Below are 26,082 nucleotides of genomic sequence, written 5' to 3' on the forward strand. Positions count from 1 at the left end.
TTATAGTTCTGCAATGGTCTCATTTGTATTTTGAATGGCAGGTACCCTCCCACCATTTCTGCAGGTCAGTGTGAGATTCTTCTATCTGTCCTAAATACAGAAAGGAATAAATTACATTTGCAGTCCTGTGCAAATAATTATATTTTCAAGGTCACAATCAATCATCATAAACTCAGTACCTTCCCCTTGGGAGAAGAATGATTCAAATCCCTGATGCATTGCTTTTGTCATTTGAAAAAAAAAATGTCCCAAATGATACAGCCAGTTATGAAGCAATCTGCATGGTGAAAATTCATTGTATTCTTTTGAGTCCCTACTTTGAGTTTTTGTTGCAGAAAAAAAAAAACCAGCAATAATGGCAATAACACTAATATATATAATTATTATTTTTCTGCATTTAATTATATAGAAACCTTATTTATATTCAGTTTCTTTTTTAGTTCTGGTAATAGTCTACTTTGATTCAGAGCAATAATTGTCATCATTTTTTAATAATAGGCATAGATAGTGAGGAGGTTTAGAACATTCTCCAATATTGGTCTTTCAATAAGACAAGAGCTGAAAATCAAACCCAGTACCCAGGGGCAGGAAGAAACTCCTATGTTGCTGAATATTTATTATTTAATCCTGCCTAGAAAGTATAAAAAAGATGTTGTCTTTCCAAATAGTTTTGTAAAAAGCCATGGGATAGAGACTCATCAGCTTAGAGCAGGTTACAATCCATTTTTTAAAAGTTACTGAGATTCTGACTGTCAGGGCTAGAACAGGTGTCCACTCACACCTAGAGCCAGAGTGTACAGCTGTGCCAAGGATTTAAAGCAAGGAGAAGTACATTTTAATGGCATTAGTAGAAAAGGGAATGAATGATGAGCAGGCACCAAGCAATAGATAGATAGGCTCCATAGAAACCTAGAGAAAAATAGTTATTGAGTGCTTACCATATGCTAAGATAACATTATAACTGTTTTCCATAAAACAATTCAGTTAAACATTACAACAATCTTATCATCATGGCATTTGAATATATTCTCTCAAATCCCACAAGAGATGCTGCCTAGCTCATGTGTTCTAAGTATCTGAACCAAGTATCTGATATATCTAATACTTAGATATATCTAATATATATCTAAATTATATATATATATGTATATATATATTAGATCTATCTATCTAAATATTATATATATTAGATCTATATCTAATATATAGATATATCTAAAATATATAATAATTTAGATATATTAAAAATATATCTAAATATACAGGGAATACACTAGCTATTGAGCAAACCCAAGAGAATAATATTGTAGGTAAGATGAGGAGACATCTGAACACAGAGTAGCAGAGGAGGTAGGAGAGAAAGAGGAAGAAAGAGAGACCTGGAGCAATCCAGTTTTTCTTGATAAAGTGTAAAATTAGATTGAATACATGGTCTTTCTCTCTTGTTGAGAAGCACTTACATATTGATGGTATCCAAAAACCTGGCCAAGAAATCTCTTTAACATGGCTCAGAATTATCCTTCAGCACTCTCTCTTCTTCTTCATTCGATAGAGGTTTGTCTTGGTGCATTAAAGGTTACTATAATAAAATACCATGGACCATAGTTTATAAATAACAAAAATTTCTTTTTCACAGTTCGCAAGTCCAGAAAGTCCATAACAAGGCATAGTGACAGGGACTTATTGGCTCACAGATCATACCTTCTTCTTGTGTCCTCACATAGTAGAAGGGCAAGGGTCCTCTTTTAGAAGTATTAATTTCATTCATTGCTCCACTCCCTTGACCTACTCTCCTTCCAAAGCCCTCATCTCCTAATACATAAATGCCAGGGAAATGGTATCAACATAGGAATTTACTGTCATGCTGTTTTATTCTGAATAATGCTTTTTCCCCCTTTTCCATTGCAATTTTTTGAATGAGAGAGGTGCAATGGACTGAACGTCTGTGTCCTTCCAAAGTTCAAATGTGGAAAACTTAATCCCCAGATGATGCATTTAACATTGAGTTTCGTTCACTCCAAGCTCTCATGACCTGGGGTCCATCACCTAGGCTTCTGCCCCCTTGGCTGCTTTCTCACACCTGATTCCCCAGCCAGCTTCTACTCATTTTTTGCATCTTAAATGCAAAGTCCCTCATGGGCTTTAAATTAAATTCCCTATCTCTAAGTTCTCAAAGCGCCTTGAATCTGCCCACAAGCTCGACTCACACGTTATTCTGAGTCCTTGGTTAATGTTTACCTTTGCTGATAAACAAAAACCTCTGTGAGGAGTATTTTCCAGTTTCTCGCTGCAGGATTGCAGGTGTTAGTTCCAGAATTTCACATTCCCTCTCTTTCCCTTCTATTTCTAGTTCTAATAGCTTCATTAGTGGCAAATCATGTATCCAAGTAATCCCTCTCCTCCCTCCACAAACACAGACACCAACACATACCTCACCTCCAAACAGTGCTTCTCAGTTAAGAAGGATCAGTGGAGCAGTGATGTGGGCTGAAGGTCTTGGGGGAGCCTCTGTTCCTGCCTCCTGTGGATTCCCCTGTCAGGAGGGAACCCAGCAGTACTAGCAAAGCCCTTGTCAATTGCGTACAGCAACATGGGCTGATTAACCCACACTAAGACAAAGCAGGCGCTCCAGTGAAGAACCGAGTGGTGACAAAAATAAATAAAAACAAAGAAGAATATGTCTAGTCCTTTCTACCTCTAAAGATCTTTCTCCAGCCTTACCCACCAAAAACACAGGAAAAAGAGCAAGGCAGATAGAAAGCATTCTGGTCTTTTTTTCAGGACACTGTGGTAGTTCTGAATATCACCCATTTTTTCTTTTTCCTCAACAATCTCTTGACGGAAGGAACTGAAAGGCTCTAAATGTTCCTTTGCTCCCCAAATCCATATATTGAAACCTTAATATCAAAGTGATGATATTCAAAGATGCAGGTTTTAGGAGGTAATTGGGTTATAAGGGTGGAGCCCTCAGGAATGGGATTAGAGCCACAAGCTGTCCAGGAAGCTAGTTAGATTTCTCTCTGCTGTGTGAGAATCTAATGAGAAATCAGTCATTTTCAAACAGTAAGAGAACCCTCACCAGAACATAACTGTGCCAGCACCCTGACCTCAGAGTCCAGCCTCCAAAACACTAAGAAATAAGTTTATGTTGATTATAAGCCACCCCATTTATGTTATTTTGTTATCATAGTGCAAAAGACAGGAGCTATATTGTGAAGCATAATAATCCTGTAGACAAGCATGTATAACTTTGATTTATAGCTAAGCATGGACCCAGAATCCCGTAATATAGAATTGCCTCAAGGTTTGGAGAAGGTGGTGTGGTTTGGAACATACTCATAGTCAAGATGATGTTGAGGCCCATGGAAACGTATGTGGGAGAGGAGAATTGGGAGGAGTTTCTGATGGGATTTGGGCTTCCAGTAGAGAATTCAGTAGGTTGAGGAAGTGGGAACAGTTTGGTTTCAGACATTATCAAAAAGTGAGGTCGATTTAATAACTGGGTATCAAAATAGATTTTATGTAGGAAGCAGAGGAGTAAAATGGAATTGGAATTGTTATACTAAAGCAGCAGCGATCACTTGAAGGCAATTTTCATCAGGAGAAGAGGATGCCCAGTTCCAGAGTTTCACATTCGCCTGTCATGGTAGTGGTCATGAAGACCCTCGCCTATATCTTAGACACACACAGTGGAGGGCTGCAGTTTTCGCCCAGTCTGAGTATTATTTATGTTCTATTGTGAATGCTGCACTCTGTGTTTACAGGGCTGTTTTTCACTTCCTCCATTGTTCAGATAGAAATGACTAATCTCCCTGATCTTAAATCTTGTTTTCTCTCCCTTCTCGGACCTCGGGGTGCAATCTTACCACTGTAATGTGATAAGAACTTACCCTTCAGTACTAGAGGGAAAGGAGTAAAATGGAATAACCCCAGACAAAGCAATCCCCTTGACAGACCACTAAACCCAGAGCATGCCTCAGGAAACACACAGAGAGAAGATGTCCTACTTCCCTCCATACAAAAGAAATTTGGCCTCTTATTATTCTCTGAACATGGAAGAGGGGAGGGGAAGATATCTCACTGCTCTACCACTTTTAAGGCACTTACTGAATGTGTTCCAGCAAATGTCTCAGAGTCTGGTCCTGCCTCCCTTAGGGAAAGCCAGTGAAAGAATAGAGACAGGTCTGGCTCAAAATGGGAAATGGCATCGTTTAGTAATATTTGACTCAGAATATGATAGAAAGGATGAGCCCCTAAAATACTTGTTGACTTTATGAAATTAAAAAACTGAAAGAAAGGAAAAGTTTTAGTTTTATTGCTATCTGTGACAGAAGAACATCCTGTTTAAGGACATGTGCTTTGGAGACAGAAAACACAGAATCGATTTCTACTTCCATTATTAACTTTCATGTCATATTGGACAAGTGACTGATAGTCATTTTCAAAGGTCTGCTCATAAGATTGTTGAAAGAATTAAATAAAACAGGATATGTGGTTTTAGGCATAGTTCCTGGCATGCATTGAGTACATGTTCAGTGGTACTCATGGGCAGACTTAAGGAAAATACCAGCAGGTTCTGATATCCAGGAAAAAAACAATCCCAAATAGAAGGAAGAGTTTCTTAATAGGGATGGCATATTTAGCCAAAGGTTTCTATATTTTTATTGAGATGTAAGTTTCTGGGCATGTGCCTTAGTATCTAAAATTTAGAGCTGTACAAATAGAATTAGATAATTATTTGTCTCTCTTATTAATAGTAAGGATATAGTGATAATTTTATGCATTATCCCATTCTATTTAGCATGCATGTTTTGAATGCCTTCCCTCTATCAAAAAAGATGAATGAAACTGGAAATTAAAGATGAAAACATGGTCTCTAGCCTTATGTAACTCTCAGACATCATTTGTATTTAGTATTGGTACTTTGATATATAATTCACATTATTAACACATAATTGAAGATGTTTTAGGAAACATCTGATGTCTATAGAGTGGTCAGTGAGAATGATGTGCTGACAAAGTTAGCACTGGTAAAGAGCACTGGAAAGAAAAAAAAAATTAAGGTGGTGTTTTCTGCATAGAAGATTAGATGATTTATTACCCATGTTATGAGCATACTAAGAGAAGTGCTTTGTTAGCAGTTTTATTAGAGCCTTTATTGCAGTATTGAAGTATATTCATGTCTTACTTAGGATCAAGACATCACATTTATCCATCTCTGAATGTTTTTGCCAATCTTGAAATTGTAAGGAACATTCAACTATTGAAAATTTATATTTTGCATAAGGCTCAAAACGAATCATCTCAAAACAAATCATCTTCAGGAGTAGGTGATTCCAATTTTTACTAAAAATATCATCAGAATGTTCTCTTGTCCTTTGGTTTCCAAGATTTTTATTTGCTTATCCAATCAAAATTTAATATTTTGATGACTAAAGTAAATTGATGTCTTACAAGGCAATCTTTTTTTTAAATTTTTGGTAACATCTGTTAAGGAGACAGCATAACAGTTTGAAAATAGCAAAAATGCCACAAACTTATGGTTAGAAATATAAGTTCAATCTTTTCTCTACCAATAACTTATTGAATTAACTTGGTCAAGTCACTTAATCTCTCTGATCTAAGTTTCCTAAAATGTAAAGAAGAAAAAGGATTAGTAGTATACTCTTATAAGAAAATTGTAAAATCTGAAACATCCAGGTGTTCTGAATATGAGAATTTTTCATAAGTTAGCAAAAGGCATTTAACTTTATGATACAAAGTCCAAATGTTTTGGGTACACTGTGTTGTCAACAACTCATCTGGTTAAAGGATATATGCAAGCTTCTGACTATTTGCTGCTGTTGGTAGATTGAAATCAATACAGCATTTAAACTTTATTGATTTTATCTCAGATTTAAGGGCTACCTGTAAATAAAATACATTGAAACTGAGCTGAAAATATATAATCTTACACTGCACAAAGATGTTCAGACTAAGTCTGATTTAGAGATTATGTTTAGTGAAGATATAAAATTTTGTTTTTCATTTGTACCTCATGTTAAGTATCTATTTCTTAAATTATGAAAATAGTGTGAACACTAACTTCCATCTACCAAAGACTCACTTTACAGTAGAAGCTGTTTCTAAATCATCTTTAATTTTCAGAATAACCTTGCAATATAGGTATCACTCGTTTCTTTTTATAGATAAATGAGTTAAAAAGATAATATGTGGTTGGTAATGGTTAGACTCGATCTCTGAACCCAGGTTAGTGGATCTAAAATTTTCTTCAGCATTCATGGAACATACTTCCTCTTTACCATAGTTTACTTGAGGAAGCAGGAAACATGGGAAGGGGTTTTGTCTTGAAAGATATTCCCCCTCCTCACTGATTAGTCAAGTCACTGAGGCCCTCACATGCTCTCAGCAGCCCCTTCCCTTGAATATGGCCAGTGAGTAAGAGAATGCGAGTGAGGTGCAGTGATTCTAAGGATGATCTGGGAGAAGCCTGGCCACACCTCTGAGGGCTTTCTTGGAATGCTTCCTTGAAGAGAATGTTCCTCACCTTGATTGTTGTCTTTCAGCTGGATGGTCTCACCCTGAGCATATCCACTGCCATGTTACCAGTTGAGATCATGACCACCCTGATTCCTGCCAATGCCAAACTGATGAAGTTCTAGATTCCTCAACTCTTTAAAAAAAAAAAATAGAAATGTGCATGATTCCTTCTCACAGAGACAAGGTCCCTGTCTGCAAGATGCTCCTCATGGAGTGGACCAAGACCCAGACTTACTGACAGACAACTTAGAATGGAGATGAGGAAGATTCTGAGAAAGACTTCAGGTAGAGAGTGCAGTACATGTGTGCCTGTTAGCTAAGAGAGCTTATGGACTTTGTGCAAAGACAAGTAGTTTCATGTGCATAAAGGTCAGCCTGGGAATGGGGAGAGAGGTGCAAGACGAGCTGAGGTGAGAAGGCAAGTGGAGGGAGTACTGCAAAGACTTGGGCTGGGGATGTGGCTCAAGCGGTAGCGCGCTCGCCTGGCATGCGTGCGGCCCGGGTTCGATCCTCAGCACCACATACCAACAAAGATGTTGTGTCCGCCGAGAACTAAAAAATAAATATTAAAAAAATTCTCTCTCCTCTCTCACTCTCTCTTAAAAAAAAAAAAAACAACTCTTTAAAAAAAAAGACTTTATATACTTAAGGAGAAGCAAAAAAAAAAAAAAAAGGAAGAAGAAAGAAAGAAAATCAATAAACATATAAAGGAACACAACACTACATTTAATAGGGAAAGTTTTGTTAAACTCCAAAAATGTTCTGGGTTTGAGTTCAAAAGAATTTTCTCAATCCAGAGACACTAAGGTTAATTCTTTGGGATACAAAGCTGATAAACATCATTCTTCTTTCTTTGGCTCTAACAAGAAAAGGGGCAGTATCAAATTTTAAAAACTGTTCAGAGAATAATATTCTAGTTACTTTGCAAAGGTATGAGTGAATCAGCATAGATATTACAGAGTTTATAGTTCAAATAAAGCAAATACTAGGAAGCAGTAAGAGAGTATGGGAAAATCATGTGTGTAAATAATTTCCTTATATGAAAACATCCAAAATTAACTTCATACACATGTATTTAGCCTTAGCACTTCTCTACGCTCCTTACAACAATTTATAGTATATGTAATATAGGTATTATTTAATCTATGTTTGCGCTCATTTTGAGGACCAAGAAACTGAAGTATAACAAACACAAGTAAAGTGTTCAGTGTTTTGCAGAATATCATTAACTGGTGGAACCTGAATTCAAACTCATTTTAATTCTAAACTTTTCTTTTAATCACTAATTATGCTATATCAGATTGCTTCTGATCATGGTTTTCAATTGCAAATTTTCTAGTGCCCTTCCTGCTAGATGAGTGGGCTTGGTGTGGAGCTCAGAGATTGCAGTTTAATCATGCAAGTGATTGTGATGGGAGGTGTAACTGGACCATATTTAAGAAAATCCTTCTAAACCACAGATTGGCCATTTGCAGAAATGCAAATTCATTGTTATTGTTTCTGGTGACATTTGTCAATATAGGGAAAATCATATGTTCAGAGATGTACAGTGAATTTGGGGTTCTGCAAAGCCTCCTGGCCTCCTCCTATTCTCCACAAAGCATTCATGCACCTATAGGAGCTTCTAGAAATCCAGGTCATGAGAACAGTTGGTTGTCTACTTCAAGAAGGAATTCTTTCTTCTTTCTCTATGCCATTATCAAGAGGGGAATATGGCCAATTCTTTTCTATTCTAGTCTGTTGCTAAAATCTTCTAAATCAACTTCATTCTTAAAATCCTGTTTTATTTTCGTAATCATATATTTCCAATTCCAAGATATTTTAAAAGCACAGCAGACACATCTATAACTTGCAATATGACAACTATTCTGTTAAAACAATTCATAAACAGGGTTTCAAGAAGAAAAATGATGAAGCTGCTTATTGCAAAAATTTTCATTCAAAGCAATTCTCACATGGAACATCCTTCTATAAAAACATCACAAACATGTGTATATGTTAATTAGTGTGACACTTTATTTGACATCACCAATAGCTATTTCCATGTTTGCACCTTCTTTTTGATCCCATCTGTCTGTAGACTGTAATTTTCTATGCAGTTCAGGGAATGCTGCCCTATCACTCACCCTTGGAGAATGGTGGAGGTGCATACAGATGGCTTCTCCCCATGATAAAGCAAATCTACTTCTCTTATAGTGGAGAACCTGAATTCTGCTCTTATATGAGGAGTTAATTTCTACTCTGAATCCCACACTATAGACAGAACAGAGAGTGACTCAGGGTGAAGTGGATAAGCAAGTAGAGACATTTTTAGAAAGCTGTTGAACATAACAACACTCATATAAGGGTTATTTGCAAACTCTCTTCCATAAAGGCTCAAATTAATGACATTGCTGTGGGTGTGTTGGGAAACAATGGCCTGGCTTTCTTTTGCTACATTCTTTGTCTTTCTTCCCTTCCTTTTCCTTTCCTTCCCTTCCTTCCCCAATCTCTTCTCTTCTGTTGCTCTATTTCTCATTTTTTCCTTTGAGGTTTCCTTGAATATGATATTAATTTTCACTTATTCCATGTTTAAGAAATAAGGAAAAGAAGCATTTCTTAATTGTGTCCTAAGGAGCCATAGTTTACAATCCACTATTATATTCTTATACCATTTTCCACAGGAGAGAGTGACCAATTCATTCATTCAATAGAATTTATTGAGCATTTTCTAGGTGCTTCTAGGAACTGTATTGGGTTACTCCAATGCATTTCAGGGTGAAAACAGCAGGAAAAGTTTCTTGATATCAGTTATTATTTATTTAAGTGTGGAATATAGTTCCAACATTTCTCTTTTTTTTTTCAAACAAAAGCATTCAATTTTAATCTTGGTACCCAGGCTTATTGAAGGTAAGATTTTTAAAGTGCAAATTACAGAAAATCAAGTAGGCTTAAACAGAGTTTAAATCCTTGCCACTTATAACTAAGAAGCCCCAGAGACACTTCTTCCTTTGGAATGGGGTGCCTAGGTACTCAGGCTATCCTAATGCATAGGGGTACCATCACTCCTCTCTCCCTCTCTCCCTCCCTCTTTTTTTCCCCACCTCACGCTCTTCTTCCTTCTTTCTTCTTTTTTTTTTTTCTTTTCAATGTTACTACCTGTGAGTTGACTAGACTGCTCAGATTTCTTATGGTAAACTTAAGAAACTCATTGAAATTTATATATATATATATATCTCCTTTTTTCCTTTTTACTGTGGTATTATAATCATACATAACAGTGGGATTTGTTGTTACATATTCATACATGCACAAAATAAAACAGTGTAATTTGATCAATTTCACTCCCCAGTAGTTCCCCTTTCCTTCCCCTCCATCCCCCATCTCCTTCTTCTATTCTACTGGCCTCCCTTCTGTTTTAATGAGATCCCTCCCTATCTTTTTCATCTTTGTTTTCTCTCCAGCTTCCATATAGGAGAAAAAACACACGCCCCTTGGTTTTGTGAGTCTGACTTTTTTCACTTAGCATGCTATTCTCCTGTTCCAGCAAATGACATAATTTCATTCTTCTTTATGGCTGAATAAAACTCCACGATGTGTGCATATCATATTTTCTTTAAAAGATTTTCCTATTTTAATGGTACTGACAGGATTCTGACATTGAACCTCATCTGGATAACTTATATCACATCCTTACACCCTTAAAGACACAAAAATTTAAACAAACAACATGATGCTTTTTATCAGCTAGGCTTGGTCACTGTCTTCTCCTCAAAGGTGAGAAATGAAGCCTCACCTGAACTACATTATTCAACAAATATATATCAAACACCCGTCATGTGTCAGACTTGTACCACGTGTTGAAAATGCATTTGTGTCTGCACTGAAGCTACTTCTTTTAAGAGAAGGCTCTCAGCCAGTGTACAGACTAAATCTTAATGATCATTTGAAGAAAAGATAAAAGATTCTGGTCAGTCAAAAAGTGAACCGTGTCCATTGCAGGCAGAGTGAAGCACATTTACAAAGAGTGCTCATGTTACAGTCATAAGGAGCTCTATACAACCAAATTCGCCTTTGTCATGGATGGGAACTCAGGCTCAGAGAGATCAAGTACATCAACAAGCACCTGCAGCCTCTGTGATTGTATCCCTGACACCACACTTTTGATCCAGAAATCTCATCTCTGAAGGAAGGTGGAGCTTTTCTTCAGTGTTTCTTCACCCACTGTCACATCTGACATCTACTTATTCATGTACATGGTATGGAGTCAAATTTTCCCCTTTTCTCAGAAGGAATAAAAATTTCAGTCCCTTTTGTTGCCTCTATTACTATAAGTGATTCCTGAGCACCAAAATCCTTTGGAAATACTATGTAGGTTCTACTAATTCTCTAAAATGTTCAGGGATTTGAATACATCTTGTGCCAAAGAAGCAAAATCCCTGTTTAGTATTTTCACTCAAACTAAAATTCAGCAAAATATCCTATCACAAAAAGCCTCTGTCTGAATTCTTCTCTACTAGGCTCATTTTCTGGAGAAAAATTCCAAACACAGACTGTTATTAACCCAACCTGTAATCCCTCCCATTTCTCATGCACTTCCTGTTTGATATTTGTTTACTTGATAAAACCATGCAGGGAAAGTATTCCAGTTTGTTAACTCTCATTCACTGCCTGTCGGGAAAATCCTCTGTGTATTTTAATGATAAGAGCCATTTCCTTTACATGTTTATTATAGAGGTCTCATTATTTGCTTTCTCTTGGACTTTGTTACTCCAAAGCACTGTAGAATTTCTATGATAGATTTGCATGCCTGGAAAGATTTGCTAAATCCATAGATCATGTACATGAAGTCCCAAGCTGGGAAAATCTCCCACTCCTGCCCCTTCTCCTCTAACCCTTTCTAAGGGAAATCTGCTTTGGGAGAGTCCACTCTGTTGGAGGAATGGCAGAGCAACATGCAGCATGAGCTCCAAGGGAATCACTGTGCCTTTCAATAGGATCCCTGGTATTCAACTTCAAGACCTGTTGCTTTTTGCCTTGTGGTCCATGGCTGCCGTAAAACAGTGGAGGTAACAAGCTCTTATTGTGCTTTCTGATCTTGCCTTTGCTTAACTGAAAACTAATTCTACCACCAAAATCTTGCATTGTTTTTAAAGGTCTTCAAACTTTTGCCCATATTGGTTCTTTTGTTCATTACTCCCTCTCCATTTGCCTATCTAGTGTCCTGGGTTTCATTGTTGTTGTTGTTGTTGTTATTATTATTATTATAAAAACAAACAAACAAAAAATCTTTACATATCTCCTACTCTTGGAAATCTTCCTTGATAATATTTCCTCTTCAAATATGCATGGTGATTAAAAATGATTGAGTATATTAAAAAGCCTTATTCCATTGGATTATAAACAATATAAAAGCATGGTAGAAACTGATTATTATCACAACAGAAAACCCAGTTCCTAATGACTTTCAGGTGAATTCTGCCAAATATTCATGGATTTGATGATAAATTTTGTTTACGATTATTTATAAGTGTTACTTCATTGCTAAAAATAGACAATGGTACAAGACAGGAAAATTATAGGTCAATATCACTTGCAAAATTTCAAATAAAATATTGTTGAACAAAATACATTAGTATTAAAAAAGTCATAAAAATAATTTATCAAAAATAACACATTTATTCTGGGACTAAAAGAGTGGTTTCACACAAGAAACATATTTTATCATTAATTTTAGATATTAGGAGAAAAATAATGTAATGAAATTCAACATCAATTATAATAAAATATTTTATAAAACTGAAATTAGAATGAAGTTCCCTTAATCTTATTTAAAGTATATCTATTCTGTCTTCTTGAAAAATAAAGTATAGAAAACATCAATATATATAATTTCACTTATCAATTAAAATTTATTTTTCAAAAGTATAGAAAATATCATTCTTTATGGTAAGCAATTTACTAGCATTCTCCTACCTCCCAGTATTGATAACAAGAAAAATTTCACTATCATTACATCTAATGAGCATTATCTTTATAATACCAGCAATTATAGAAACAGGTAAGTAAATAAAAAGAAGAAAACAAATCAGTCACTATTTATAGATGTCTGCCATAAAAATATAATTCTTGAATACCTATAAATAAAACAATAAATTTAGTTTTATTTTAAGTAGGTAAGAAAAGCAGTTGAGATAAAATTTCATACTAAAATCAATCTTATTTCTATAGAACTGAAATAGAAATATAGAAAAAGAAGATAATATTTATACGAGCAACAAAATTTAAGTTTGTAGTAATAAATTTCACAAAACATACATACTATATTTATGGGAAGAATACATGACTCTGATAATGCACATAAAGGAATGTCAAAATAAATGGAAAGAAATACCATATGCATGTCTGAGAAGGTTCAACATCATGCCAGTGTTATTACAAAGTGATTGATGGGTACAGGGTAATTCTGATGAAAGTCCCATTAGTTCTTCCTTAGGAATTTAATGAACTTGTTCTTAAATACACGTGAAAGAGATAAAGGCCCACAATCACTAGAAGAAATAGTATAAGATGTGCTGAAAACACTCTCTACCAGATATTAAGACATATTTAAAGTTTGGTTATATAAGATTGTGCAGTGTTAGTATAGGCATGGACAAATAGACCAATTGAATAAAGCAGAATTTTTAAAAAATAAAATCCACTAATATGCTAAAATTGTTTCATGAGGGATAACACTGCAGATCAGAGAAAAGGAAAAATTGTTTGGCATGTGACAGTTACATAATTGTTTATTCTTTAAGAAAAAATATAAATCGATCTCTATTATATACCACATCTAAGAAAGTCAAAAGAGGAAAGACTAAAATGAGAAAGAAATAATTCAAAACTCTTAAAGAATATAGAAGACTCCCATTATAGCTAGTAGTTTCAATAGAAACAAAACCTATTCAGCATAAAAATAAAGATTGTTTTTAAGTCTATTAAAATTAAGACCTCATGTTTATCAAAAAATGACCCTAAGAAATCTTCAATTTATTTAACTGCACAGATGTCTACCCAGAATATATTGTAACAAACAAGAATGCACACATACATACACTCAAAAACAATGGAGAAAAACCCATTTGACCTTGCTGAAAAGTTTGTAAGGCAAGAACATTTCACAGAAACACAATAGACAAAAAAATTAAAATTAAAAAGATGCATGATTGTCATAGAAAAACAAATTAGACCATGATAAGTGCTTCTTTTTCACCTTTGGATAGATTAGCAAAATATAAAGAGTGATGACCCTAACAAAGTACAGATGAAGCTTTGAATAAAGAAAATTTACCTGATGCTTAGGGTTAAGTGGCACATCCACTTAGGAAAACTCTCCAAAACATCTCTTAAAAAATAATCATAAACACATCCTACAATCTGGCATCTCCATTTGGCTGCACAGTTTAGAATAGGCCCTAGAGAAATGCATGCTTATGGGCCAAGGACACATGTCAAGGAAGGCCCAGCAATGCCTGTAGCAGTAAATTACTCCATAAGAAGGTGAGCTTAAAGCCTTCTGCTCTGTTGCTATGTGTCTTGACTTATATTTATGTTGCATGTTTTCCATCAAATTATCAAATACTGCACTATTTAAAATATTAAAATGTAAAAAAAAAAGTCATGACATACAAAGGGCATAAATAACATTCTAAGGGACTTCAGAAGAGAACATCACTATAATAGTGTTTTCAAGATCATGAGAGCAAGGAAGTTTATATATGTATGTTAGCATTTTCAACAGGCCCTGAAGGGAGTATTATTCATTATTTATACCTTGCCCTGTTTTTCAAAGGAGTTAAAATTGCTTATAAAAATTTTTATGAAACAAAATTAAAAATTAACAAGGTACAGAAATGAGTATTTAAAAAAAATAATGAGTAAAAACAAAAGCAGGCAAGGCCTAATACCATATCAGAATTTATAGTATTCACTTAAGTTTTATTTATGTGGGGGAATGCAAATGAAGACAACCGGTACTATCAGTAACTATATTAATGGTAATAAGAAGTCAGTTAAAGGGGAAAACGGGGACTTTCTTTTGTTGTTGCTTATTGGCTTGTACTTTGCTTCTTTCTGGCACTACATTTTTTTTTTTAAAGAGAGAGAGAGAATTTTTTAATATTTATTTTTTAGTTCTCGGCATACACAACATCTTTTTTTTTTTTTAAGAGAGAGAGAGAGAGAGAGAGAGAGAGAATTTCAACAGTTACTTTTTAGTTCTCGGCGGACACAACATCTTTGCTTGTATGTGGTTCTGAGGATCGAACCCGGGCCGCACGCATGTTTGGCCTTGAGCCACATCCCCAGCCCTCTGGCACTACATTTTTAAAGGAGATATTGTGAAGAGTGGCACCATTCTGAGTAACTATAACAGAACCCAGGTGACAACCAAAAGTGAGAAAATAGGGAAACACAGATGTAATCAGGAATCAAAGAGGGATTCCCTCTGACTTCACTGTGGATGCTTGATGAACATCAAGGGTACCAGGGGACACCGAGATCCGACTGAGAGGAACAGACGGGGAGTGAGTTCTCAGGGTGGTCCCTGGGCCAGAAGCATCAGTACTTCCAGGGAACTTATAAGAAATGCTACCTCTTGCCAACTCCCCAGTCCTACTGAATCTGAAACCCCATGGATGTGGTCTAGGTAGCTGTTTTAGCAAACCCTCCAGATGGTTCTAATGTGTAGCTAATGGTTGAGAACTTCAAGGCCATGAAATTTGGCTTCTAGACCATATGTAATAGAGGGCCAGTGAGGTATTACTGTCTAATCCTAACTCTCCTTTAAGTTCTCATCCCCCTGTATCCCAAGGTGCAAGGAGAATGTCCTGCTTCTGATACCAGGGTATCTGAGCCAAAGTAGATACCCTGGCTTCTATTTTGAGATTGCATCCCAATTTCAAAAGAAAACTCTAGAGCATAATTTTCAAAAATCAGCATTTTTAATTTTTTTCAGCTGAGTAGCTCTTTGGTTTGGGGTGATTTCTCATAGTAGACTCACTTACTTTCTGTCTAGCTTCCCACTGTTTCAGTTACCCATGGTCAAGAGCAGTCCAAAAATAAAGTACAATGCAGCAAGATGTTTTGAAAGAAAAAGAGTATATCTACATAAATTTTATTACGGTACATTACTATAATTACACTATTTTGTTATTAGTTATTGTGCTAATCTCGTACTATACTTAATTCATAAACTTTATGATACATATGTATACATGTATGTGTATAAAAATAATGGAGAGAGAGTTGAGTAATATCTGTGGTTTCAGGCATCACTGGTGGTCTAGAAATGTGTTCCCCAAGAATAAAGGGGAGACTATTGTATAGGCAGCCATCTGCCCTGATATAAGAGAGTTCTCTAATTCTCATTAACAATCCACTTTATATCAAAATTAATTTAATGCTGGCTTTTAGTGTTGTTGTTGTTGACAGAGAAAGAAGCACTTCCCCATAAAGGCAAATATGAAATTTTGAAAGAAATATTAATCATGTGGTGTTTAAAATGAAAAAAAAAATCAGTAGTCCTCTTTCCTGTCTAAATCTTGAGAGTACTGTAAAACCCTTATTGGTGCAGCAGCCCTGTAAGGAAGAAATGCACAGTAATTCCCAGGCAGCATCCTCACAGAATTGAAGTTTGGTCATTCTAGCATCCTCACAGGTTTCTGAAACAACAAGCAAAACCAGAAACAGCTTGAAAAAAAAATGTTGAGGAGGAATATGTCATCAAACTAAACTTTGAGAATTTGTACACAGAGAGCCTGACAATTTTCTGTATTTAAGATTATTGATTATTGATTATTGACATCGGTGTCTGGAAAAGGATTGTACATGGAACGCAGAAGACAATATGCATTGGGAGCAACACCAGGCAATGAAAATTAGAGCCAAGATATTTTTGTAAACATTTCCTGTTAGCTTTTCCCAAATATTTAAGATCAATGTTTCACAACTGGGCTACTATTAATATGGGGAGCAGAAAAATTCTTCCTTGCAGAGGGTGGGTCCAAATAGAATGTTTATCTCTTTCCACTCTGTACAATTCTGGCATTACAATCCCCTCCCCCAAGAATGTTAGCATCATGAGCAAAAACAACAGCAACAAAATAAATAAACAATCCCTGACTATCTAGGGCCCTTGCTGGGAAGCACCACCCTATTTGCAAACCAATAATTTTAGCTCTATCAGTTTTCTTTTCAATAAGTAAATGTGTGGGAACTAGTCCATGAGATTCACTCAAATAATGTTTGATCTAACAACCTCTAAAAAAGAAAAATACGTTACCTATAATTTAAAAGTACCTGAGTCCCATCAGTCAACCAACACTTATAGTCAAGATTCAGGAAGGTAGTCTACCATGTGCGAGCACCAAGGTTCCACTGCCCTCAAACCCAAGATTGATATCTGGAGAAAGTGACTATCCTTTTGCCCATTATCCTGATACAATTCCTAAGTGTCATCTTATTGTCTTCTCCGTTTATTTCAGGAACCAAAGAATCCATTTCAGTGTTTTTATTCCATTCCATCCAATCCCAATATAATCAATCACAAGCAAATTCATTGAAATTCTGCTCATTATAGTTGTGAGACTGAGCTTTTGAGTATAAAACGAAATACTAGATGTGGCGTGAACCTCAAAACAATCATAATCTAGTAGAGGATAAACTCATGGAATTAACAAATAGTTAGTATAGAATATGACAAATACTAAACGAGATGACTGTAAAAACTCATGACAATAGACAAAACCTATACCCTGCTCACAAAGAAAGCATTTTAGAAGATACTCAAATAAATGCTGAATTCTGAATGCTAGGTAGACATTCATCACATACACATAGGGAGATGTTTCCTAAGTATGCTGATTAGCACTGTGGGGACTAAGAGTTGTTGTTGTTGGGTTTTGTTGTTGTTGTTGTTGTTTTTACTAACATAGTTCATGAAACAAACAAATAAAAATAATCCCTATTAAGAAGAGGAGAGAGTAGTGGGAAACTAGCTGAGGGACAGAATTAGATTTGGTCCATTTAGGAACTAATATGTGTGAGATGATAATTTTAACCAACTGCTTAAAACTCTCAAATGCATCTCCATTACTACAGAACTACTCAGAAGTTTAAAAGAATTGACATGAAACACCATGAATGGAACTCAAATTAACTATACTGAGTAAAAGAAACCAGGTAAAACAACAATATATTTAGTAGTATCTCATTTGTCTACAACTCTGCAAAGTATCAACTAATATACAGTGACAGAAAGCATATCAGTTGTTTCCTGAAAATGTAAGTGAGTTGGCAGCTATGGTCAGGAGAGAGAGAGATTACCATGGGTACAAAGAAGACTTTAAGGATGATGGATATGTTCACTATCTTTACAGTGGATGGTTCCAACATATATTTATTTGTCAGAGTTATAAAATTAAATGTTGAAAATGTATCATTTTTTGTGTGCCAAAGATACTTTAATAAATTTGTCAAAAATCAAATAAATAAAGGGTATTCTATGTTTGTTTGTTTTTTGTTTTTGTTTTTACTTTGTAAAAGCTCTGTTAAAATCCACATAGAGCTCAAAATAGAATTTTCCTTTTGGAAAGGTGTAAGAACTGGGAAAGAAGGGCTCACGGGAGAAGGATAATTTTCTTCACATTCCTCTCAATTTAAGTAATCATTAATTATTAATAATTTAATTAATTTATTGAGCACTTTTTATGTGACAGATACTACTATTGCCATTAAAGTTGTATTAATAAAAAATACTAAAAAAGCCTACAACTCTTAAGAAGTTTATAGAATTATATAATTGCCACATAATTTATTAAATAGAAAAAACATGCAGTTTAACATTTTTTATCAAAATGTTTATTTCAGAAATCATTCATTTTAATTATGTATATGAATATGTTTATGTATTTTGTGTGTGTATATATATGCACAATCATATATGATATGTATATACTGTATACATGTATGTATATACACATGCATATATATATTTCCTCTTTTTGGATCTTTTTTTCTGACTTCTTACTTTTTCATCTTTTTTTATAAAAGATAATATACATGATAATATACTTATTAATAGAGCATTTCAATTTAACAATGTTCTTCTTGCCTCTTCTATTACACGTATTTTTTAACTAATACATAAAAACTGCAAATGTTAATGGAATAACATATTATATTTCCAATGCATGTACAGATTTTGGAATGTGTAAATCAGTTTAAATATATCTCTACTAAAACATTTATCACTAGCACATGGTGAGAACTCTTTAACTCCCTTTTTGTATCTTTTGGAAACATGCAGTACTTTTGTATTTTCTATTGTTACCCTATACTGCAATAACACACCCGAACTTCTTGCTCCTCTCAGATGTAACTTAGCACCCACTGGGTGAAGGACATTACCCCAGGGCAGATCTACAGTACCTTCGCCTTTGTGGAGCTTCTTAAGCTCAGATGCACACAGGGCAAGCTCCCTGTGTATCCTACAAAGTCTCCTTCATGCTCCAATTATTAAACAGGTAAAACTTCATCTGTTATTGACATATGTGCCTCTTTCACTTAATGAAAGCCAATATTTGTGTATTCTGAGCAATCATCAGTATCCAACATATACACATAGTGAAAAAAGTAATACAACATTTCTCATTTTTGTCTCAGTCCATTCTTCCTGACATGAATAGCTGAGAGGTGGACGCTGTTGTGCCAACTCCAGTTCACCACACCATGATTGGCCAGCTTCGCTGTATTGACCAGGATTCTAATTTCCTAGATCCACAGGAGAGAGCCATGTCTTCCATAGATTTCCTAGGGGTATATGAAGACATAGGTGCCATATTTGTGACTTCTAGATTTAAGAATGTATAGTTAAACCTTTATAGAAATTATTTCAAATAGAAAGCTATTGATTTTTTTCTAGAATGTATATAGCTCCCTCCACATTTGCTATTTTGGATGCTAAAATTGAGTCATCTTTAACCTTTCCTTATGTAGGGGGGGGGAAAAGGAAATCAATGACAGATCCATGGCTCTATAAAAAGTGAACATTAAACTGGGGGAGTGGTTGGGAGATGAGAAAAAGGAAACAGAGAAATAGAGAATTTAATGGAGGCTGGACAGACAAATTTGAGGCATAAGAATTCTCCCCAACAGAAAAGGCCACCTGAAGTACAGGTGCCGGAGGTCAACTTCTAAGAGGAACACGCCCTGCATGCTGTGCTTCATGAATATGGGAATTTCATCCACACTGAGTTGGGTCAGAAAGAAGAGGATGAGTAGACACCAACAGGACAGAGAATTTAGTGGAAGCACAAAGATGACAAAGGCGAAAGTGACCGTAAATACCTAGATGCTTCACAAACCCTACAGAAGCAATGGATTTGCATTAGATCTGATCAGGGAGTAAAGAGAATGTCTTTAAAGAAACAAAGGGTAGGATGATGGGGGGTGGGGGTACAAAGCACATAATATGATCCTGGAGTTATTTATAGATTACAATGAATTTCTAATGACTATTATTGGATTTCTGTGATGGTTCTGGAAGATGAGCAGGTCAGAAACTATTATTCTACTGGGGGGAAAAATACTGAGGTTCCTAGCCGTTTAAAATCACACTGGAGCCAGTGAATAGAGGAGGGATAATGGGCCCACAGGTCTATCTGCTTCTCCACTCCTCCCTAGATCTTTCCTCTTCTCATTTGCTTCCATTCTTCCTTCTCTCCTTCCTCCTCACCAACAGCAATTTCTGTCTTCAGACTGAGTATATGTGAATCTTCAGTTAATAATTACAATCCTGTACCCTTAGCATCATGGTTTTGAACACACAGCTGCAGAAGAAGCTATAGAAGTAAAGAAGATGAACTACATTTCAATAGAAAGGACATCTCAATATGTAATTTACTTTTTTGAAACAAATATGTAATATAAACATATATGTAGTCTTTGATTCCTTTTTTTTTTTTTTTTTTGCCGTGGGGATTAAAATTAAGCACAGTGAGAAAATCTGATGCTATAAGTCTGGCTTATTTAGGCTTAATTGCTTATACTTTAACTATGATGTAACTCCCCAAAGTTTTCTTTGTACACATCAGTATACTAGATTCTGCAAATACTGTGTATGATTTTAAACTAAAACCAAAGAGTTCCCCCCCACCACCTTTTTTTTTTTTTTTTTTTTTTGGTTGTTTGGCTTAGGAAATTGCATTTAGAAAAGCCCCTTTGGCCAGAAACACTATTGTACTCTAAACGGGAAACTTGTATCTTTCTTGATAAAGACAATTTTTTTTCTTTCTGTGTGGAACTAAACGATTCTCTAATTCCCCTAGTGGGACTTGAATTAATATAGTAGAACAGAGTTTACCCTCAACAGCTGCAACTTGCACCTGTGCAGTATTTTTTTTAATCCTTTTTCACTGCAGTGTGATAGAGAAAAAAGCAAGGGAAATGCTTTATGGGATCTTCCAACTGTGATGCTTAATGTATTATTAGGAACAGAAATCCTCAGTGGGATTTAACCATGCCTACTAGGAATTAGGCTTAGGGAACCAAATATGAAAAGTATATAACATTTTTTCTAACCTACACTAAGCTGGGCCTGGGGATCCACAGTGGTCATTTTCTGGTTTCTCCCTAATTTGTCATCCTAGGTTTCCCCAGGTAATTCCATCTTCTGACTCGTGTGATCCACAGCCTACAGAGCAGAAGCATTTGCAACACCATACTGGCATTGCATGAGGATCATTGGCTAAGACAGAGCACACAATCAGCTTTGCTGTATGCCTGCTCCACGCATCATTAAGCATTAATGGAATGTTCTCTAATTGTTTCTCATTCCTGGCTCGCAGGCTCTTTATCGCTTGGTACTTCTGTGTAGCTACTCTTGAAGTCAAAGCTAACTTTTCCAACTGTTGAGATGGCTGGCACACACCTCTCTGTGGAATAAACAATATTAACCTACTATGATTTGGAAGGCAAAAGAAGGAGTAAGAATGTTCCTGATCACGGGCATCTAAACAACATTTTCAGTTTTGCTTTTAGCTGCCAATTCTTTTACTTCTGAATTGCAAGTACTGCCATCCACTCTTGGCTTTGCATGAAGATCTGTGCCAACTATCAAAAACATCTTAGCATCATTCATTGCTATTTGAAAAAAAATTTCAGTAATGGATGTGAATAAATGTTCAAGATTTCTGAGGAAACTTCTCTAAAGAAAACCTTGAAAATAATGTATTTTAAGAGAAAATTGTTTGGAAAATACAGAAGATTAAAAGGAAAGAAGTCGACCAATTTGTACCATCACACAGATAAAAGTCATTTATATGCTTGGTATAATATATTTTGAAAAAAAATGTTTTGGATATGTCTCGGCAAAACAAATTTCTCCCATCAGAAATAGAAATAATGATCATCTTAAATGTGTATGTTGGGAGTAGGAGGAAAGTTTTATTGCTGACTGTTAGAAAAAAATTAAAAGGTGCAAATGCTAATAAAAACTGTCACCATGCTTGACAATTTAATAAGGGGAGATTATGAGTGCATTATTATCTTAGCAGAATATTTCATTTCACCCAGGATCTCCCCCATAAGACCCAAGTGGCAAATCTAGCTTAGAATTCAGTGCCAACTTTTATACTGGATATATTTGGGGAACTGCAATCTCCAACTGCAGCAAACTGTTCCTGTTGACCAAGTAGTAAAATAAAATTCAGGAAGAGGTAGTGGTGAGTTTGCAAAATTCAGCAACCTCAGGAGTTATTAGACAGAAAACTTTTCATTTTTAATGAGGGCTGTAGGGGATTTAGGCACATAAATGAATGTGGTTTTGATTAAAAATATCAGTCACATATTGCATGCAAACATTTAAACTAAGGCCAACTTGCAATAAAGTTTCAATGGGGTCAGGCTATGTCAAAATTCATTCTTTTTTTTTCTTTTTTTCTTTCTTATTTTTTTTTCATATTGGGGATTGAACCAAGGGCCTTGTGCATGCTAAACACTATTTAGGCCTGACCTACACCCCTAGACCCTCAGAATGTGACTTTGAAGAATTCATTTAATTAATATAAACTCATTAGCTAATAAATGAAGTAATTATCAATTAAGTTTAATTTATCTTGAATATGAGCATTCTTTCCAGAACCAAAATTATCCATAGAATATATGTTCCTTTAACATTAATTCTGCCAGTTTTAGGTTACCAAATTTCTCCTTTCTCCTCCTGATTCCCTACTGAAGTGTCAGCCAGCCATATTTTTTGATTAAGTGGACATGTCTGCCTCTTTTTACTTCATCTGTTGTTCTGTGGCTCCCAGGGTTGAATGCGTATGGCAGGGCCCAGTGAGAACACAAGTTGGTGGCCAATGTTGCCACATGCCTGTCATTTCTCCGGCTTATACTGCACAGTTGAGTGGATCTGTCCTTTGAGTGATAGTGGGGACAGGGCCTGGGAGAAATCAGAGTGACAACTTAGCTCAGAACAGACCCCCTTTCATCACAGACTGACGTGCTTCAGAGGACAAATGCCTACAGCAGACATTTCCACCACATCCATAGGCTTAAAGGTATGTATTTACTTAAAGACACAGTATCTTCAGATCTTCATGGGAGGATGCTAAGTGAAAGAAAACAGCACCCCCATGAGAGAAGAGGTGCTTGTGACTGGTAAGCGTCAGACCGGCATCTGCCCTTCTGTCCTCTGGCTGTCAGGTCTCCCCACAGCAAGGTTCTTTCCATGTTCCATTTTTAATAGCTCTGGACCAAGGCAGCCGGGCTATTGGGTATCTTCTTATTGTGACTAGAGTTTTTCTCTTTCTTTTTTTTTTAAAACATTAGAATCTCTCTTCTACCACTGAAGTCACTAAAGTTCATCAGTTGATTTTACAAAGAGGATTTTAAGTTAAAAAAAAAAAAGGAAAGGCTTATTCAGAATAATTTTACCATATTTGGGGGGAAAAGTCATTCAAAGACTAGGTCCTCTTGATGTTGATTTCTCAGTATGTTTGTTGATATAGGATCTCTCAGTATATCCATAAAATAGGTACTCAATCAATGCATTTAATTTGGTTTAACTGTTTCCTTGAATTCAGGTAGGTGGTGGGGGAAAAAAAAGAGAGAATAGGCTGTAGTTAAGCAGAAAAAAACTGTCCACGTCAGCACAATTCAAGTCTATGGAGAGTATGGAATAACTCTTCCCATGAAGAAGGTTGTGTATACAGTAGACAAGTACTTCCAGCTGTACTGTCTTACCTGCCCTTCAATTTACCCTCCCCACCCCCCCTCGGACTAGACAGTATAAAAAGAAAGGTGTTAAGAGGCTGTTAACAATAGAACTGGGAAGGAGGGTTCAATCCATTCCAGATGTAGTAGTTGACACCTTGTTTTAACTTTGTTCTAAGTCTAACACCTCATACATCATTGACAATGGGCCAATCAGGAATCATACCTGGTGATTGAGGTACCATGATTAGGTGCTAATAATTAGGGCTAGAATTCTTTTGACTGAAGAAAACATTTTGGTAGTCTGTTTCTCAGAGCTTCACACTAGATCTTTTCTACCTGGCTTTGCAATTATACTTTCTTGAAGCCAATTTTGCAATTATGTTTTTTTTTCTTCTTTTGTTTGCCCTATTTGGAAAAAGCATATCTGTACTTTTTTTTTTTCTTCTCTTCATTTTTTTTTAAATCTGCCCAGTTTGAAACCACAAATGTGATATTCTGAACTATACTATAGACCTAGTGTACTAACAGGTATATGAATTTAATACATTTTTTCTTTTTTGTAGAATATGACAAGAATGAAAAGGCAAGAGAGTTTTATGTATTATAATGAAGGATATCTTGTAAGAGCTTCAGAACCCCAGGACCACAGTATGAGAACCACTGTATTAAAAGATATTTTCATGATTATACTCACCAAGAGAGTTTGGAGCATGGATAATGGAGGAGGTAAGGAAGGAATAGAAGCTTTAGAAGAGAACTGAGAAGTATGAAGATGGGAAAATGACAGAGGACTTTTCTTATGCTGGAAAGAAAAAGGACAAATCAAGGTGGGAAAGAAGACATTGACTAAAATATACAGAAGGCAACTATCCTGTTCAAATGTGGTGGTGTTGATGCAGTTGTTCAGTGGAGAACCAGCCTAAGACAGGTACAGATTATTCTGGGTATATTCCATGTATATGCACTTTCAGAAACAAAATATTATCTAAAATTCAGACAAAACCATTATTCTTGAAAACTCATCCAATGGATTGTAGAGGGGAAAAAGTATAGCAGATCATTCAATAAGTCAAGACCCTTATTAAAATAGAAATGAAAAAAATATCTTACCTTAAACAGTGAATCCCTAAACTTAAGTGTGATTGTATAACTACATTAGAAATTCAGAGTAGAACTCATTGAGAAGCTGACAATTTAAACAAAGACTTTGAAGAGGTAAAGGATGTAACCTTGTAGGTAACTTAATGAAGAGCATTCCAGGCAAGGGGAAGAGTCAGCATAAATGTTGTAGGTCTGGAAAATGCCTGGAGCATTTAAAGAAAACTATCAGGAATTCAATGTGACTAAAGCAGAGGAGCAAAGTAGATGATTGTGGAAAATACTTTTAGACAGGTAACAGGGAGCCAAAAGGTCATTATAGAAACTTTGACCTTTGCTCCAAGTGAACCAGAAGCCATTGCAGAATTTTGAGCCGAGGACTAATAAGATGACACATTTGATGATTCAGCAGTAAGTCACAGAGGGCAACAATGGAAAGAGTCAAGTGAAAAGCTATGCCCAAGAGACTCTGAGATGATTGTCTTCAATTCCCCTCTCATATTAAGCATGTGGAGCTTTTCAATATGAAGAACATGAATCTTCAAATCTGGGATAGAATTATTGACTTGTTTGACTAAGAAGATGAGATAGAAAAAGAGGAAGGACCCTAATAAGGAGTCCTGCATTCCTGAACTAACTTTTCTTGAAGCTCACTCGTGGGATGCTTCAGCTTAAAACCTAGTAACTATGCTACTTGAAACGGAGCCTACATGGAGAGTCTTTATGTACAGGGCCCTGCTAACAGGTCCATCTGAGCACCACTTACCAGCCAGCATCAACTGCCAACCAAGCTCATGCACCATCTAACTGTAAGTGCACTAAAGACCCCAGTGAGAACCAACTCAAATAGCCACCTCAACTCAAAAATGTAATGAAGAAAGGTAAAATATCACCTAAGTTCACAAAGATCTGGAGTAACTACAAATAAATGAAGCAAAATCTATTGCTTAATTCATAGAGTGGTACCAGTAAAGAAATGAGAATTGTCTGGCTTTTCAGTGCAATTGATATAGAGCAAAAATTTTCATCTGACTGACTAATGTCTAAGTAGATGTGAAAAAAAAGCAGTGACTAAGAATATCTACAAAACATTTTACCAGAACAATAGAAAGGTAGAATTTGCTACCAAATAATTTTTTAGAGAATTATAGATGGAATAATTATGGGGGAGAAGTAGCCTTTTTCATATATTAATTTTTT

The sequence above is a fragment of the Urocitellus parryii genome, chromosome 10 (assembly GCF_045843805.1).
Source record: "Urocitellus parryii isolate mUroPar1 chromosome 10, mUroPar1.hap1, whole genome shotgun sequence".
NCBI classification, from domain to species: domain Eukaryota; kingdom Metazoa; phylum Chordata; class Mammalia; order Rodentia; family Sciuridae; genus Urocitellus; species Urocitellus parryii.